General features: G+C 45.0%; 1 protein-coding gene across 6 annotated transcripts in view; it reads left to right on the top strand.

Moving 5' to 3' along the window:
• SUN1 (Sad1 and UNC84 domain containing 1) overlaps positions 1-17,481 on the top strand; it is a 2,891,160-nt gene that overhangs the window by 887,927 nt on the left and 1,985,752 nt on the right. The gene's annotated exons all lie outside the window — the stretch shown is intronic.

The following is a 17,481-nucleotide window of genomic DNA, read 5'->3' as shown; positions in this document are numbered from 1 at the left end:
TTCCAAGCCCCTTCTCTCCCCTTAGGGGCTCTCCTGATCAAAATAGCTCAGATGGTGTAGTGGTAAATTGCCCTGACTATGGTCTACAAGGTCCTGGGTTCAAGACTTGGCAGTGCTAATTATTCTTTGGCACACAGCCTCTGCCATGCAACTCCACCTGTCAGCACAATTCCTACCAGATTCTGTCAACTCTCTGGTAGACCACTTAAAGCAGAAGTGTTCTGGACCCACACGAGTGACAGCCAAACAGAAGAACCTTCACCCTAATAACTCAGAAATGGAGCATCCCGAAGGTCGACCTCGTTGCCTCCCACACCAACCATCAGCTCAGCAAGGTCTGCACCAGGGAGCATCACTGCATGGCTTGGAAAGTGTTGGAAAGTGGATGCCCTGTCCTTCCCCTGGGTCACTCTATTGGTCTATGCCTTTCCTCCACGATCTCTCATCCCCAGGGTACTGCTCCAAATAAAGGAGGTAAAATCAAGGACAATTCTTATAGCTCCAGACTGGCCTCGCCAGCACTGGTACCCTTTGCTGAGCAGCCTGTCCCCACTGCCACCATGGCATCTTCCTCAGATTTCAAACCTCCTTACCCAGAGGGAAGGGGAATTCATGCATCTGCAGTTGCAGACACTCAGTTTGGCAGCTTGGCTTATTCCCTTACCCCCAATCTGCCAAACTCAGTAAACTGGTTCTAGATGTTATACATGAGGAATAGGCACCCTAGCCACTATAAAGTCTTATGCTGACAAATGGAAAAGGTTTTGTACCTGGATTCAGGCTAAGGAAACCAGCATGGCACAGCCCTACCTCTCTCTCATCCTGGATTACTTAGCTGACCTGCTACACAGTGGCCTCTTTTTTTCCCCTTAAAATTGATGCCTCTTCTATTTCTGCTCATTTTCCCACTGAGCAGCCCCTTTTCTCACACCCTTTGATCTAAGAGGGACTAGCAACTTGAGGCCACCCAGAAGATCACCAAACCCAGCTTGAGACCTTAGCTTTGTGTTGGGAAAGCTCACCCTGCCCCCCCCCCCCTTCGAACCAGCCTCTTCGGCATAGCTAAAATTTCTCTCCTGGAAGACCACTTTCCTTCTGGCCATCACTTCAGCCAGTAGGGTCTCCGAGCTGCAAGCACTTATGGCTGTGGAACCCTTCATCATCATCCATGTTGACAGGGTATCCCTCAGGACTTAACCCATCCTTGATGCCCAAGGTGGTGTCCAGTGTGGCTCTCAACCAATCCATTCATTTGCCCTCCTTTTTTTCCTAATCCACAGAACAAGGGGGAAAGGATCCTGCACTCTCTAGATGTGCACAGATAGCTCAGATTCTGTCTAGACTAAATCCTTCAAAAAGTCTGATCAATTGCTGGTTAGCTTTGCTGCAGAGTCAGAGGACAAAGCCAACTCCAAACAAACAATTTCCAGATGGATAGCACGCTGCATCCATTTCTACTACAAAGAAGCCTCCCCCCAAGGGGGTCAGAACTTACTCCACCAGAGTAGACGCCACCTGTGCATCCTTCCTTGGAGGAGTCCCCACGCAGGGCATCCCAGCCAGCCCCTAGTTTCCTTGACTGTCTCCACCCATTTCCTCAGCTTTGGGAATCAACCCAACTGTGATGACTGCAACAGTGAAACACGAAGAACATAGAGTTGTGTACACTTACCATAAATGTAGATGTTAGAGTGTATTCACTGTTGCAGTTCTGGTTTCCCTTCCTTCATCTCCCTCTTCTTTCTTCTCTTTCCTTACAAGGGACATATTGGTATTTACTTTCTGCTGCTGGGGTTCTTCCACCAGAACCTGACTCCCACTTGGGGGCTCCTGACTGGTTAGGGCAAGAAAAATTGATGTAATGGCGTCTGCTGCCTTACTGTATACTACTGACAACCTGACATCAGTCCTGAAGCTACAGCAACTGACGCAGAAATACTAATCCCCTGGTATTCGGCCGGCCGAGGGCTACCTTGGCAGGGATAACCCAAATGTGATGACTGCAACAGTGAATACACTCTAATATCTACATTTATGGTAAGTGTACACAACTGTACTTTCCCTTTGAGGGTGATTATTTTAAGGTGGGGGAAAAGTGTTTTGTATACTGTCATGTGACTTTTAGTAACTTTTTTATACATACGTTACTTTTTACTTTTGTAGAAAATTGTAAAATTAATTTAAAAGTATTTTTTCTTTTGTAGATGTTGTCTTAAACACTTTACTCCATCCCCAAAAGTAGAAATTTGCTGTTTTTTTTTTTCACTACTTACCTGTTTTTATTGACTACTGCTACCAAACATCCCAGGCAATCTGTCAGCTTTTTTGGCTTTACCAAGGAACAACCTCACCAGTTCCTCTGGTCATCTTTCTTCCTGTCACAAAAAAAGCAAAAAAATAGCAAGCAGACTTTGCTAACACAGCAAGCTACTAATGTGCCTCAGCTGCAGATGAGTGACTGCTGTGGTTATTTCTGTTTTTTCAGACAGTTCTTTTTCCTGGTTTCCCTCTGGTTGTAGTCCCTACAACCACCATAAACCAGGGTTAGACACGTCCTTTGCATCTGTTGGAGTAACTTTGGTGAGCAAGGGAGAAACCCGTCTTTTCAACCTCAGAAAGTAGAGCAGGGGAATTCCTCTTTGCCTAGCCAGAGTGGGTTGCTTGTCCCTAGGTAGGATTTGCCTGTCGAAAGCAAGTCTGGTTTAGAATTTCCTGTCATAAAGAATCAACAAGTTAGACAAGTCTTCTCCTGTCTCTCTCACTTTGGACTAGAGTGATTTATTGGTGTTGGCTCTGAGTTTTGTTCAGGCTCTTGTTTTCCAAACTCTGCTGTTGCTAGTAAAAGAAAAAGGAATTCTCCGTTTTCTGAGGAGGTTCAAGACTGAAATGGGGCCAATTACTTCTGTTTTTTTCTCCTCAGGTTTCTGATTCTCACTGAAGCAAATGTGGATGTCCTTCAAGGATGCATCTGCAGTCCTAACAAATGGGTTGTCCTGTCGTCAGGCAGCCCTTCGGTCGGCCGGATTCCAAAGTCTGGGTCTGGCCTCGGCTGATGTCGCACTTCACCCGACGTCATAGCTGCAGTTCTTCGGGTATAAAGGTATCAGCCGACGCCATTTTCCCCAGTCTTTCTTGCCGCGTGGCGCCCGAAGCAGAAGCTGTTCGCAAGTGCCGGTCGGTCAGAACCAGAGATTACTACTACCGAAGACTTCTAAAAGGCTAAGTACCCCGTTGGGGACTCTTTCTTGCCTCAGCCGATGTCAGAAAAAGTGAGTAACTGTTTAACTTGTGGGAAACAAATACCTCATAAAGATTTCCACTCTTACTGCCTACCTTGTTTAGGCCCAGACCACAACGTAGCAGCTTGTCTAGCCTGTGCTTCTTTCAACCAACGGACGCTTAGATGTCGGTCGGAATTTGCTGAGGAGTTTTTCGGCTCTGCTTTTGCTTACAATATGCCGTTGGAAACTCCGACTTCGCAATTAACTAAAAAGCGCAAGGAAAAGGACCGACACTCGCGGTCCACGGTTTCGGCCGAAACCGCGGTTAAGTCAACCGCGAGTGTCTCGGTTTCTGCTGAAACCGAGTCCACGGTTCTTCCTTCGGCCGAAAGCTTGCCTCCTACCGAGGTCTCATCCAGCATGGCTGCATCTGCTACTGAAATCCCACCTGCTCTTGCAGGTTCACAGGATTTATCTGATACTATACCTTTAGATATATCTACTCCTGCACGTGGAGCTGCTAGGCCCCCTGCATCCATGTCGATTAAGGCTTTTGCCAGGGCTAAAGCAGCAAAATCTACCAAAACTGTGCCTGCTAAGACCCCCTCTCACAGGCCTAGCTCTAGTTCTCAAATGCTTAGTTTAGCAGAGGATCTCATTTCCTTGATCCGGGGATCCCAACCTCACCCTGACAGGGCCTCTCACCCACCTCCAGAGAAGAGGCCTAGAGCAGAGCCCCCTGAGCCAGTTTCTTCAGATTACTCCTCTGATGATTCAGATAATACAAACCCTCCAGAGGGCCCTTATTCTCCTTATGAGGACTCTGATGCAGAAGACTCCATTCCTTCTGCCTCTCCGCCTGAGGAATTTTCTTTTGGGGAAACCTTGCATGCTATGAGGGAACAATTTCAATGGCAGGGCCAGGATTTTTCAGACTCTAGGAAAAGGCTTAGGACCTTTTTGCATTTGCCACAGCATAGGCCTTTAGCCATTCCTCCAGTACTTTCTGTTGTGGATGATGCATTTAATGATGCTTGTACTGCTCCTGATTCTCTTCCTCCGGCCCCTGCTAAGCCCGACAGGTACTACAGGGTTCCGGACACACATTATCATTTGTATAAGGCTCCTTTTGCAGATCCTGAAACTATCTCCCAAGGACCCAAGGCTGTAGCAGCTACCTCCGCCAAAAAACCCCTCCCCTCTGAAAGGGAATCTAGGGCCTTAGAGAGATGGGGTAAAAAAGTTTACACTTCTGCTACTCTTTCGGCTAGGGCCTTAAACTGTCAATTCCACATGATTCAGTATCAGGAATTTGTTAGATCAGTTAACTAAAAAACTGTCCTCGTCTGAACCATTAGACAAAAAATCTGTTCAGGAAATGGTACTTAACATTCAGCAGGTCAGTAGTCATTCCTTAAAATGCGTCTATGATGCACTGGAGGCTTCCTTCAGATCAGCTATGACTGGTACAGTGATCAGAAGACATGCATGGTTAAAAGAGCAGTCCTTACCAGACCATGTTAAATCAAAGCTCCTAGATGCTCCCATGGATAAGCTCAATTTGTTTGGCTCCCCTGCACAGCAGGTGCTGAAGAAGGTGGAAGAGAAAGCAAAATCTGTCCAGACAGTCAAGGATTTCTTACAGGTCCAGCCTCCAAGGTTTAGTAGGAACTGGCCTTCCAAGAATTGGTCCTTTCCAGACACCTCCAGAGCTCAGAGAGGCAGGAATAGGTGCCCAAGAGGCAGGGGTCAATCCAGAGGTGCCTACAGGGGACGTCAGTGGCAGCCTAACAACCAGCGAAGTACTGCCACAGATCCAGCCACCACCACTTCCACAGGACAATCACAGTGACTTGGCTCTGAGACCGCCTACCAGGGAACAACTAGAAGCACCCTTAGGCGGAAAGCTAGCCTTATTTTCAGTAAACTGGCATCACATCACAGGAGACAAATGGATTTTACAGACAATAGACCAAGGTTACAGGTTTCACTTCCATACTCTACCAAGGAAGAGAGGAATGCCAAACCTACCTCCAAATCAGAAGACAAAAGCTCTAGAACAAATACACCACTTACTAGGGATGAGAGCTATAGAAAGGGTACCGTCTATGGAACAGGGGCAAGGATTTTACTCCAGACTTTTCCTGGTGCCAAGAAAAGAAAACGAATGGAGACCTATTCTCGACCTGTCCGCTCTAAACACATACCTCATTGTTCCAAAATTCAAAATGCTGACCCTACAGCAGCTTCTTCCCATGCTGGGCAAGGAGTCTTGGCTGGTAACTCTAGATCTCAAGGAGGCATACCTGCACGTCCCCATACGACCAAATTGCAGAAGATACCTCAGATTTCTTGCAGGATCAGAGCATTATCAATTCTCAGCATTGCCCTTTGGCTTATCTACTGCGCCCAGAGTATTCACGAAATACCTGGCATCCAGTAATTGCTCATTGCAGGCTTCAGGGAATTCCAATTTACCTTACCTGGACGACTGCCTGTTACAAGCGGACAACAAAAACAAATTAGCAAAAGATTTGAAAAAGGTCATTCATCTACTGCAAGCCCTGGGATACCCAGTCAATATAAAAGTCAAGGCTGATACCATCCCAGAGGATAACTTTCTTGGGTGCAGAGCTGGACACATCAAATCAAATGGCATCCCTCACAGCAGAAAAACAGAAGCACCTTCCTCTCTATTTCATGGCATTAACAAAGCAGAACCAGCTAACAGCAAGGAAAGTCCTGCAAGCCCTGGGTTACATGGCATCCTGCATAATATTGATTCCGCATGCCAGACTGCATATGAGAAAGTTACAATGGTACCTATGGAATTTATGGTCTCAGCACAAGCACAGCCTAGAAACCCAAATTCCAGTAATTCCATGCCTGAAGCAAGAATTCCAATGGTGGGCTCAGGCCTGTCAATCGAACAAAGGGCTGCCCTTCCACAGCACTCAACCAAGCCAGACTATCACAATGGACGCCTCAGACCTCGGTTGGGGGGCACACATGCTGGACAAGTGCATACAAGGCTTATGGACTCAAGACCAGCTGAACCTACACATAAATCAAAAGGAGATGCTGGCAGTAAAACTGGCGATTCAGACATTCAGACCATTTCTTCGACAGGGTCAATTGCTGATAAGGACGGACAACACCACAGTTATGTGGTACATCAACAAACAGGGAGGCACACATTCATACCCTCTATGCCGGATGGCAATGGACCTCTGGAATGTGGCCCTGAGCTTCAACATTCAGTTACAAGCAATATTTGTACCAGGAAAAGAAAATATACTAGCAGACATCCTAAGCAGAACTACCACGGATGCCCACGAATGGATGCTGCATCCAGACATCTTCAAATCCATTACAGGGAAATGGGGACTACCAGAAATAGACTTATTCGCATCCCCACACAACCACCAATTGAAAAAATTCTGCACGAGGGCATACCACCCACTTGCTTGGAAGGTGGACTCCCTATCTTTCAGTTGGAAAAACCTGACAGCATATGCATTCCCACCTCTTCCTTTGATGCACAAGGTGCTGTTGAACATCAAAGAAGACCGTCCAAGGATCATTCTGATAGCTCCAGACTGGCCAAGGCAACATTGGTACCCATTACTGAGGAGTATGTCTCAGGAACAAATATGGCCTCTGCCCCTAGTTCCCTTACTGTTAACACAGAACTTCAAAACCCTGCATCCAAACCTAAAAACACTGCAGCTGGCTGCCTGGAACATTGCATAAGACAAAATAACCCAGATTTATCTCAAAGGGTTAAAGACATTATCTTGGAGGCTCGCAGACCCTCAACAAGGAAAACCTATTCAGCAAAATGGAAAAGATATCTCATTTGGAGTGCAGCAAAAGGAGAAAATGTGTCACTGGTGAACATAGCTAACATCCTGGAATACTTGGCAGAGCTTTTCCACAATGGCCTGTCCTATTCTTCCATTAAGATTCATGCATCAGCTATTTCAGCAGAATACAACATGGACCCTCCAGTCTTCTCACATCCTCTGCTCAGGCAGTTTCTGAGAGGAATTAAAAATGTAAAACCACCAAGGAAGCCACCATTGCCCGCATGGGACTTGAACTTTGTGCTAGAAAAGTTAACACTCCCTCCTTTCGAGCCAGCAGCAACAGCAGAATTACAGTACTTATCATGGAAAACTGCTTTCCTGCTTGCAATCACTTCAGCAAGAAGGGTTTCTGAACTACAGGCATTAATGGCAGTGCAGCCCTTCCTAATCTTCCATCAAGATAGAGTGTCCATGAGAACTAATCCTACTTTTATGCCAAAGGTGGTCTCCAGGGTATCTTTAAACCAAGCTATCCACCTGCCTACATTCTTCCCCAACCCACAGAACAGGGGAGAAAGACTATTACATAACTTGGATATACATAGACAATTGCGCTACTACCTGGACAGGACCAAGAGCAATAGAAAAACTGACCAGCTACTGGTAGCATATGCAACAGGAATGGAAGGAAAAGCAATTTCAAAACAGACAATCTCTAAGTGGATAGGAAATTGCATTAGATTTTGTTACTCTTACCATGGAGAGACAACTCCAGAAAACATCAGACCTCACTCCACAAGGGCTACAGCTTTTTTACGAGGAGTGGCTACCAAAGACATTTTAGAGGCTGCTACTTGGAGCTCCGTGCATACATTTGCCAAGCATTATAATCTACCCTTATACTCCAGATCCCGAGCAGGTTTTGCCACTGCTGTTTTGCAAGGGATCTTAACTACACCATAATCTTATTATTCCTCCTCCCCCAGTTTGGCTATGGTATTCTACCCATTTGTTAGGACTGCAGATGCATCCTTGAAGGACATAGTACAGTTTTGTACCTACCATAAATGTAGATGTCCGAGAGGTATGCATCTGCAGTCAGGATTACCCTCCTCCTTCCCTCTGTGGTACTCCTAGGGTATTTGCCCATCTTCTAGCTAGCTGGGGGAATCTATTATGGTGTATTTGTTTGTATATATGTATATACATGTTTATTTTTATTTGCTCTCTCTTATTTGGAAACTTTTACATTTATCCAAATTTAGCCTTCCTAGAGGGCACCTGGCATCTGGGGCAAGAAACACTGAGGAAAATGGCGTCGGCTGATACCTTTATACCCGAAGAACTGCAGCTATGACGTCGGGTGAAGTGCGACATCAGCCGAGGCCAGACCCAGACTTTGGAATCCGGCCGACCGAAGGGCTGCCTGACGACAGGACAACCCATTTGTTAGGACTGCAGATGCATACCTCTCGGACATCTACATTTATGGTAGGTACAAAACTGTACTTTTCTGATAATCTTTTTTAATTTTACTCTTTCAGAAACTATTTCTTGAACGAGTCAGTTTTCAGTGGGAACACGATGACAGTCTGTTTCGTAAGAAATACTACAATTTATTGCATCTGGAATTTCTAAACCTACACCAGTTCTTCCGGCATTGGAGGATGCATTTATTACAACCTGTAACTTGCCTGACAGGCAGCTTTCTGCTCCAGAGATGGCAAATAGATTTTATAAAGTTCACCAATCTTACAATTTTTTTAATAACCCCAGATCAGACAAAGCAGTGATTTCTCTGATAAACCTAGCTCTGGTCAAATATAATGCTAGTCTCTCCTTCTGACAAGGACGGGACAGCTTTTGATAGATTTATAGTGTGTGTATTCTTCTTGCAGCACGTTTTAGAGTTCTCAACTGTCAAGCTTGTGTGAAGTTTATGCTTGCCTCTTGAGAGCAAGAGGAACAGTGTGACATCCTCTCCCTTATCTAAAGAAATAACATCTTCCTATAATCTTATTGTTTCTGTGTCTCAGGTGGCTACCTACTTTTTGAAATGTGCAAATGATTCAAGTGATGCCCTTTTTTTAAGGTGGCTGCCACTGGAACTGTTATGAGTAGGTTTGATTAGTTACATACTCAAAACCATCTGGATGATGATAAAGCTGAAATTTTGAATTCTCCCTTGGGTAGTTTTTGGACCATGTGCTGCAGATATCCTTAAAGTAAGACGAGAGAGGCAAGACGTATGAAATTTCACAAACTTTCAGCCTTCCTTTCTTCAAGTTTGTCAAGGGGTTAATGCTACCTCTATTACTTTTTGCAACAAGCAAACTAATGAAACCCAGCAAGCTGCTCATAAGCAGAAAAAAAATGATATGGGGGTTCCAAGAAGGAAGGAGGAGCCCCCTCCCACCAAGTAAAGGACAGTCTAGCAAGTCTGAATGACTGTTTAAAACTCCTCCTGCCCTCTTCTGATGCTAGCAAGCGTTTAATCCTTCACAAGGATCTGAAGCTCTGTTTCTGTCTTTGGTAACCGTTTCAGACAAAATGGGTTCTGAAAGTGATTAATCACTGATACAGATGGCAGTGGGAATCTCTCCCTCTCTTTAATGGGATTCCTCCACATCCGCCAGAGGTCTCTTCAGAAAGGAGAAGGGTTTTCTTCATTGTTTCAGGTGACAAAGAAAGAAGCTTCATGGTGAGTAGTTCTGGTTCATGCCTTTTTAAACCAGTTAGTGATGGTGCCAGCATTCAAAATGCTTTCTGTACACAGTCTGTTGCCTCTTATTCCGTATTTAAATTTTTTGGAGACCCTAGATTTAAAAAAATGTAATCACATTGCTGTGGATCCAGATTTCAGACATTTCTTAAGGTTTTCTGTATCTGGCTCACACTTTTCAGTTTTCTGCATTACAAGTTGGGTTATCCACTGCTCCAGGGGTATTTATAAGGTGCCTAGTTCCATTGATAGCCTACTGCAGACTGCAAGTTTCTCCCCCAGTGTCAATATTTAGACTACTTGTTTATCTTTGCAGAATCTTTTTCAAAGTGAGAAGTCTTCTACACAGACTGGAGTTTTAGGAGAAAATCCAAAAGTCTTGCTTTGCTGTTCCCAATATTGTTCTACTGGGGAGTCTTCTAGTTCAGAGAGTCTGTCTTCCAGTCAGAAAACAGTCTCAGCAAGGGAATTTCTCAGGATACCAGTACTGTTTGGTGTCTTTTTCTTTTTATTTCTCCAGCAAGACACCAAATAAGTAGACTTTGGTAATAACTAAAATCTTTATGGTCCCAACATCAACATCTCCTGACATTCCAGATTCCAGTCATGGGATTTGTGATAAGGGAAATTAGAGTGGAGAGACCAATTTCACATCAATCCAGGTCTCCAGTTTTCTATTCGGCTCCAGCACAGTCTGTAACAGACTCCTCAGACTTTGCTTGGGGAGTAGTTTCTATGCTTTCTCATAAAAGTGCAGGATCTTTGGAACAGAAAAGACAGACTAAACCACACAAACATTTAAAAAAAAAAAGTTGTTTGCTATAAATGATCTCAAAACATGGTCATCCATGGTCCCCATGATCATTACAAGTGTTTACAGACAACACCAAGGTGATATGCTACATGAATAAGGGGGGGACCAGATCATATCCTTTGTGCAGACTAGCCACAGTAACCTTGGAATATAGCTTTTCAGCACAGTCTCATTCTGCATGCATCTTGCATACCGTTGGAGCAAAATTCTGTGGCAGACAAGCTAAGCAGGATTAGGACAGGCCCTCACAAATGGAAACTGAATCAGGCTGTCTTCCAGGAATTGATCTAGTTGTGGGGAGCACTTCAGACAGTCAGTTGGCAAAAGTCTGTTAAAGGACCCCTTGCACAAAGGCCTGAAAAAATAGATTTATTTTTTTCTTTTCTTTGGACAGGAATGTTACTGTATGCTTTTCCACCCTTTCTGTTAATGTTCAGGGTCATTCTGAAGATTCAGGACTATGTTTAGATCATTGTGGTGACTCCCTTCTTGTCCAGGGAACAGTTCTCCCTTCTGTTGGAAATGGACAAGAGTAGATGTCCTTCAAGGATGCATCTGCAGTCCTTACAAATGGGTTGTCCTGTCGTCAGGCAGCCCTTCGGTCGGCCGGATTCCAAAGTCTGGGTCTGGCCTCGGCTGGTGTCGCACTTCACCCGACGTCATAGCTGCAGTTCTTCGGGTATAAAGGCATCAGCCGACGCCATTTTCCTCAGTCTTTCTTGCCGCGTGGCGCCCGAAGCAGAAGCTGTTCGCAAGTGAAGGTCGGTCAGAACCAGAGATTACTACTACAAGTACCGAAGACTTCTAAAAAGCTAAGTACCCCGTTGGGGACTCTTTCTTGCCTCAGCCGATGTCAGAAAAAGTGAATAACTGTTTAACTTGTGGGAAACAAATACCTCATAAAGATTTCCACTCTTACTGCTTACCCTGTCTAGGCCCAGACCACGACGTAGCAGCTTGTCTAGCCTGTGCTTCTTTCAACCGACGGACGCTTAGACGTTGGTCGGAATTTGCTGAAGAGTTTTTCGGCTCCGATTTTGCTTACATTATGCCGTCGGATACTCAGACTACGCAAATTTCTAAAAGGCGCAAGGAAAAGGACCGACACTCGCGGTCCGCGGTTTCGGCCGAAACCGCGGTTAGGCCAACCGCGAGTGTCTCGGTTTAGGCTGAAACAGAGTCCACGGTTCTTCCTTCGGCCGAAAGCTTGCCACTTACCGAGGCCTCATCCAGCCTGGCTGAATCTGCTACTGAAATTCCACCTGCTCCTGCAGGTTCACAGGATTTATCTGATACTATCCCTTTGGATATTTCTACCCCTGCACGTGGAGCTGCTAGGCCTCCTGCATCCATGTCGATTAAGGCCTTTGCCAGGGCTAAAGCAGCAAAAACTACCAAATCTGTGCCTGCAAAGACCCCCTCTCACAGGCCTAGCTCTAGTTCACAAATGCTTAGTCTAGCAGAGGATCTCATTTCTTTGATCCGGGGATCCCAACCACATCCAGACATGGCCTCTCACCCACCTCCAGAGAAGAGGGCTAGAGTAGAGCCCCCTGAGCCAGTTTCTTCAGATGGCTCCTCTGATGAATCAGATAATTCAAACCCTCCTGAGGGCTCCTTTTCTCATTATGAGGACTCGGATGCAGAAGAGTCCATTCCTTCTGCCTCTCCGCCTGAGGAATTTTCTTTTGGGGAAACCTTGCATGCTATGAGGGAACAATTTCAATGGCAGGGCCAAGATTTTTCAGACTCTAGGAAAAGGCTTAGAACCTTTTTGCATTTGCCACAGCATAGGCCTTTAGCCATTCCTCCAGTACTTACTGTTGTGGATGATGCTTTTAATGATGCTTGTACTGCTCCTGATTCTCTTCCTCCGGCCCCTGCTAAGCCCGATAGGTACTACAGGGTTCCGGACACACATTATCATTTGTATAAGGCCCCTTTTGCAGATCCCGAAACGATCTCCCAGGGCCCCAAGGCTGTAGCAGCTACTTCTACCAAAAACCCCCTCCCCTCTGAAAGGGAATCTAGGGCCTTAGAGAGATGGGGTAAAAAAGTTTACACTTCTGCTACTCTTTCAGCTAGGGCCTTGAACTGTCAATTCCACATGATTCAGTATCAGGAATTTGTTAGACCAATTAACTAAAAAACTGTCCTTGGATGAACCATTAGACAAAAAATCTGTACAGGAAATGGTACATAACATTCAGCAGGTCAGTAATCATTCCTTAAAATGCGGCTATGATGCACTGGAGGCTTCCTTTAGATCAACCATGACTGGCACAGTGATCAGAAGACATGCATGGTTAAAAGAGCAGTCCTTACCAGACCATGTTAAATCAAAGCTCCTAGATGCTCCCATGGATAAGCTCAATTTGTTTGGCTCCCCTGCGCAGCAGGTGCTGAAGAAGGTGGAAGAAAAAGCAAAATCTGTCCAGACAGTTAAGGATTTCTTGCAGGTCCAGCCTCCAAGGTTTAGCAGGAACTGGCCTTCCAAGAATTGGTCCTTTCCAGACACCTCCAGAGCTCCGAGAGGCAGGAATAGGCGCTCAAGAGGCAGGGGTCAATCCAGAGGTGCCTACAGGGGATGTCAGTGGCAGGCTAACAACCAGAGAGGTACAACCACAGATCCAGCCACCACCACTTCCACAGGACAATCGCAGTGATTTGGCTCTGGCACCGCCTACCAGGGAACAACTAGAGGCACCCTTAGGCGGGAAGCTAGCCTTATTTTCAGTAAACTGGCATTACATCACAGAAGACAAATGGATTTTACAGACAATAGACCAAGGTTACAGGTTTCACTTCCATACTCTACCAAGGAAGAGAGGAATGCCAAATCTACCTCCAAATCAGAAGACAGAAGCTCTAGAACAAATAACTCACTTAAGGATGAGAGCTGTAGAAAGGGTACCATCTATGGAACAAGGGCAAGGATTTTACTCCAGACTCTTCCTGGTACCAAGAAAAGAAAACCAATGGAGACCTATTCTCGACCTGTCCGCTTTAAACACATACCTCATTGTTCCAAAATTCAAAATGCTGACCCTACAGCAGCTTCTTCCCATGCTGGGCAAGGAGTCTTGGCTGGTAACTCTAGATCTCAAGGAGGCATACCTGCACGTCCCCATACGACCAAATTGCAGAAGATACCTCAGATTTCTTGCAGGATCAGAGCATTATCAATTCTCAGCATTGCCCTTTGGCTTATCTACTGCGCCCAGAGTATTCACGAAGTGCCTGGCATCAGTAATTGCTCATTGCAGGCTTCAGGGAATTCAAATTTACCCTTACCTGGACGACTGCCTGTTACAAGCGGACAACAAAAACAAATTAACAAAAGATTTGGAAAGGGTCATTCATCTACTACAAGCCCTGGGATACACAGTCAATATAAAAAAGTCAAGGCTGATTCCATCCCAAAGGATAACTTTCTTGGGTGCAGATCTGGACACATCAAAACAGATGGCATTCCTGACAGTAAAAAACAGGAGCAACTCCCTTTCTACTTTATGGCATTAACAAAGCAGAACCAGCTAACAGCAAGAAAAGTCCTGCAAGCTCTCGGTTACATGGCATCCTGCATAATATTGATTCCACATGCCAGACTACATATGAGAAAGTTACAGTGGTACCTAAGGAATTTATGGTCTCAGCACAAGCATAGCCTAGAAACCCAAATTCCAATAATTCCATGCCTGAAACAAGATTTCCAATGGTGGGCTCAGGCCTGTCAATCAAACAAGGGACTGCCTTTCCACAGCACTCAACCAAGCCAGACCATCACAACAGATGCCTCAGACCTCGGTTGGGGGGCACACATGCTGGACAAGTGCATACAAGGCTTATGGACTCAAGACCAGCTGCACCTACACATAAATCAAAAGGAAATGCTGGCGGTAAAACTGGCAATTCAGGCATTCGGACCATTTCTTCGACAGGGTCAACTGCTGATAAGGACGGACAACACCACAGTTATGTGGTACATCAACAAACAGGGAGGCACACATTCATACCCTCTATGCCGGATGGCAATGGACCTCTGGAATGTGACACTGAGCTTCAACATTCAGCTACAAGCAATTTTTGTGCCAGGAAAAGAAAATATACTAGCAGACATCCTAAGCAGAACTACCACGGATGCCCACGAATGGATGCTGCATCCGGACATCTTCAAAACCATTACAGGGAAATGGGGACTACCAGAAATAGACTTATTTGCATCCCCACACAATCACCAACTGAAAAAATTCTGCACAAGGTCGTACCACCCACTTTCTTGGAAAGTGGACTCCCTATCTTTCAGTTGGAAAAACCTGACCGCATATGCATTCCCACCTCTTCCTTTGATGCACAAGGTGCTATTGAAGATCAAAGAAGACCGTCCAAGGATCATCCTGATAGCTCCAGACTGGCCAAGGCAACATTGGTACCCATTACTGAGGAGTATGTCTCGGGAACAAATATGGCCTCTGCCCCTAGTTCCCTTGCTGTTAACACAGAGCAACTTCAAAACCCTGCATCCAAACATGAAAACACTGCAGCTGGCTGCCTGGAACATTGCATAAGACCAAATAACCCAGATTTATCTCAAAGGGTTAAAGACATTATCTTGGAGGCTCGCAGACCCTCAACAAATAAAAATTATTCAGCAAAATGGAAAAGATATCTCATTTGGAGTACTGCAAAAGGAGAGAATGTGTCACTGGTAAACATAGCTAACATCCTGGAATACTTGGCAGAGCTCTTCCACAACGGCCTGTCCTATTCTTCCATTAAGATTCATGCATCAGCTATTTCATCAGAATACAACTTGGATCCTCCAGTCTTCTCGCATCCTCTGCTCAGGCAGTTTCTGAGAGGGATTAAAAATGTAAAGCCACCTAGGAAGCCACCATTGCCAGCATGGGACTTGAACTTTGTGCTAGAAAAGTTGACACACCCTCCTTTCGAGCCAGCAGCAACAGCAGAATTACAGTACTTATCATGGAAAACTGCTTTCCTGCTTGCAATCACTTCAGCAAGAAGGGTCTCTGAGCTACAGGTATTAATGGCAGTACAGCCCTTCCTGATCTTCCATCAAGATAGTGTGTCCATGAAAACTAATCCTACTTTTATGCCAAAGGTGGTCTCCAGGGTATCTTTAAATCAAGCTATCCACCTACCTACATTCTTCCCCAACCCGCAGAACAGGGGAGAAAGACTGTTGCATACCTTGGATGTACATAGACAATTATGTTACTACCTGGACAGGACCAAGAGCAATAGAAAGACTGACCAGCTACTAGTAGCATATGCAACAGGAATGGAAGGAAAAGCAATTTCAAAACAGACAATCTCTAAGTGGATAGGAAATTGCATTAGATTTTGTTACTCCTACCATGGGAAGAAAACTCCAGAAAACATCAGGCCTCACTCTACAAGGGCTACAGCCACTACCACAGCTTTTTTACGAGGAGTGGCTACCAAGGACATTTTAGAGGCTGCTACTTGGAGCTCCGTGCATACATTTGCCAAGCATTATAATTTACCTTTATACTCCAGATCCCGAGCAGGTTTTGCCACTGCTGTTTTGCAAGGGATCTTAACTACACCATAATATTTCTCCTCCTCCCCCAGTTTGGCTATGGTATTCTACCCATTTGTAAGGACTGCAGATGCATCCTTGAAGGACATAGTACAGTTTTGTACCTACCATAGATGTAAATGTCCGATAGGCATGCATCTGCAGTCAGGATTACCCACCCTCCTTCCCCTCTGTGGTACTCCTAGGGCATTTGCCCATCTTGTAGCTAGCTGGGGGAATCTATTATGGTGTATTTGTTTCTATATATGTACATACATGCTTATTTTTTGTTTGCTCTCTACTATTTGGAACCATTTGCATTTATCCAAATTTAGCCTTCCTAGAGGGCACCTGGCATCTGGGGCAAGAAACACTGAGGAAAATGGCGTTGGCTGATGCCTTTATACCCGAAGAACTGCAGCTATGACGTCGGGTGAAGTGCGACACCAGCCGAGGCCAGACCCAGACTTTGGAATCCGGCCGACCGAAGGGCTGCCTGACGACAGGACAACCCATTTGTAAGGACTGCAGATGCATGCCTATCGGACATCTACATTTATGGTAGGTACAAAGCTGTACTTTATCACAAGCTTCCTCACCGGCTAGACCTACTAACACAAGACAACGGTTGTTTGATATATCCCAGCTTCAAATAACTGCAGCTAACTACTTCAGAAGAAGTGTACTATCTTTAACGCACCTACTTTCTGAAGGTGCACAGCAGGTATTAAAGAAGGCAAGAAAACTTCCTTAGAAAATCGTATATTAGCAAAGAGAAAATATTTTCTAGTTGGTGCCTAAATAAGAACCAGAAGCCTTTTAAGGATAGTGTTTGTTTGGTTCTATATTTAGTGCAAGTTACTCTCCTCTGATCTGTCTTACTCCTCCATTATGGTTCATTTTTTTGTCCATTTCAGCATATGTCTGTAGATTCCTCCCTCTTTAAATGCAATCTCATGTGAAAATGTTTTTGAAATGTGTGTGGCATGCTAAGCTCCTAGAAAACATGTAAGGTGATGCCTCGTGGGATTTTACTTTTGTCTTGAAAAAATTAACTCTTGCTCCATTTGACCCAGCTCATCAGGCTGACTTGGGGTTCTTAACATGGAAAACGGTTTTACTAATTGCTCTGACTTCCACATGAAAGGTATGAGAGATGTAGATTCTTATGGTGGATTAACCTTATCTCATTTTCCATCAAAATAGGGTTTACTTGAGAACGAATTCTTCATTTATGCCTAAAGTGGTGTCAGTGTACTTTGAACCAAGCCATCCATCTCCTGGTCTTCTTTCTAGAACCTGAAAATGAGGGATAAAGGATTCTGTACAACTTGGATGCCCACAGACAA

Source organism: Protopterus annectens, chromosome 12.part0 (genome assembly GCF_019279795.1).
Source record: "Protopterus annectens isolate FY-2018-M chromosome 12.part0, PAN1.0, whole genome shotgun sequence".
NCBI classification, from domain to species: Eukaryota; Metazoa; Chordata; order Ceratodontiformes; family Protopteridae; genus Protopterus; species Protopterus annectens.
The sequence above is the reverse complement of the archived record's forward strand: the minus strand, read 5'-3'. Positions and strand labels throughout refer to the sequence as shown.